The sequence below is a fragment of the Cucumis melo genome, chromosome 4 (assembly GCF_025177605.1).
Source record: "Cucumis melo cultivar AY chromosome 4, USDA_Cmelo_AY_1.0, whole genome shotgun sequence".
Taxonomy (NCBI): Eukaryota; Viridiplantae; Streptophyta; class Magnoliopsida; order Cucurbitales; family Cucurbitaceae; genus Cucumis; species Cucumis melo.
The window spans coordinates 20,155,756-20,158,146 of NC_066860.1; positions in this window are offsets into that span (position 1 = coordinate 20,155,756).

The window sequence follows — 2,391 nt, forward strand, 5'->3', positions numbered from 1 at the left end:
TCCAGATAAGACAGTAGCTAGAACCTCAGCAGTAGGACATGATGGATAGCAGTCAATATCAACAGTATTTCCAAGAAAACCATTTATCACAACAGGTGAAATCACAAATTTGAACCCTCTAATGTGCACCGTCTGATAGTCAGCACTACTTGGATCATTAAACTCTTTAGGCAGATTGACAATAAATTCTCTAATTAACTAGGGATAAAAAGGGCCAACATTCGAGATAGTTTTTTCCAAACCAGCCTTATAGATAAGGTCCATGATACTCATGCAGGATTGGTGTTTGTCAGATATATTTACCTCATCGGCAATTCTCCTCTGCATCACAAACTTCCAGCGTTGAACGTTATCCTCGTGATGAAAAGAAACACCATCAATGGGAACAGATGGAACATTTGCAGGGATTTTCTTTCTACCAGTTTTTGTGGTAACACTTCTCCTAGCCTGTTGAGTTTTTCTTTTTGGGTGTTTAGGATCTTTAGGAGACTTTGGCCTTCCTTCACAAGATGGTGCAATGGGATCATCAGTAAGAGGAGGAATGTCTTCAGAAGGTATCTCAGTCTTGTTAAAAGAAGCACACCGATCATCATTTTGAGAACCATCAGTATGTTCCTCACGTGCAGCAGTAGCGATTTTAGGAATGTGTGCAGGCACCGCATCCGGTTGCGAAGTAGGTAGTTTCAATCGAGAAGGGTGAACAGAGGGAGAATGACCTGAAGGTATAGCTGATGAGTGTCGAGGGTCTCCTTGAGTTGGAATGAATACCCCTTCGGTTGATGAGATCTCTTGAGAGTGAATGGAACCCGGGGGATCAGAAGGGAGACTCTCAGCTGTAACTGGCTCTAAGGGTTTCTTTAACAAACGGATTAACAGAATATTATCCTAATCATCTGAATTCATATCTGATACAGTGGCCTCAGAAGCTCAATGTGCATGCACAACAGGAGAAACAGGAGTAGCAGACTCCCCGACTTCAGGCACTGCCTCAGAACGTAAAGACCCTGCAACCTAATGGTGGTCTCTCTCTACCTTTCTCAAATGGAAGCCGATAGGGTCTTCGGGGAGGAGTGCTTTTGAAATGGTGACCTCTGACCCTTACATGATGTACTGGAAAAGGCGAAGAAGTGATGGCATTATGTGCATCTTCAGACTGCTTAGGCACATAAGACCCCTTACGAGTATTCACCATGATGAATGCGATTCGAGTAACCGATGAAAAATTTCAACTGATGTATCAACTCCAGAATGTGTAACGACTCAAGATGATCTTAGTTTAAATAGCCAAAATAAAATTCAAGTAATCTGAAATTAAACATCCATTAATAAAACGAACTCCATCTGCCGAAAAGACCTCTATTTACTCCAAAAACGGCGCTGACAATTTTAATATTTGAAACGTGGAGACATGCGCTATCTTTATTGCTCATCACAAAGTTAAGTGCGACACACACCTAAACCAGCACGTAAGTATTCGAATGAGCTAGCATCCAGGGGTTTAGTGAAGATATCGACTAATTGTAAATTTGAACAAATATGATCAAGCTTGATTACTTTGTCTTCAACTAGTTCTCAAATAAAGTGGTGTCTTATATCAATATGCTTAGTTTAACTATGTTGAACGGGATTCTTAGATATATCAATTGCACTCATATTGTCACAATACAACGTCATAGTGTCCTGATCAAAGCCATATTCATGCAACATGTTTTTCATCCAAATCAATTGTGTACAACCACTACCTGTAGCTATATATTCAGCTTCAGTTGTAGATAAAGAAACAAAGTTTTGCTTCTTACTTAACAAAGAGATTAAATTGTTTCCCAAAAAGAAGCAACCTCCAGACGTACTTTTATGATCATCAGCTGAACCTGCCCGTCAGCATCACAATATCCAACTAGAGTAGGAGTTGTATCATAGGAATACATAATTCCAAAGTCACTGGTCCTATGAACGTATTTGAGAATTCGTTTAACAGCTTCTAGGTGAGGGATGCGGGAATCTGCCTGATAACGAGCACATATTCCCACAGCATAAGCTATGTCCAATCGACTTGCTGTTAAGTATAATAGGCTGCCTACTATACTCCTGTAAAGTTTGTGATCAACTTCAGCACCTTCAGTGTCTTTTCTAAGTTTAACATGAGTCGCAGCTGGAGTCCGCTTATTTCAAGCCTGTTCCAAACAAAACTTTTTGACCATACTCTTGACATACTTTTCTTGAGATATGAAAATGTCATCATTCTTTTGCTTAATTTGAAGTCCCAGAAAGCATGAAAGCTCTCCAACCATGCTCATTTCGAATTTTGACTGCATAATATTAATGAAGTTATTTACTAGATCCTGAGGAAATCCTCCAAAAATGATGTCATCAACATAAATTTGAGCCGCC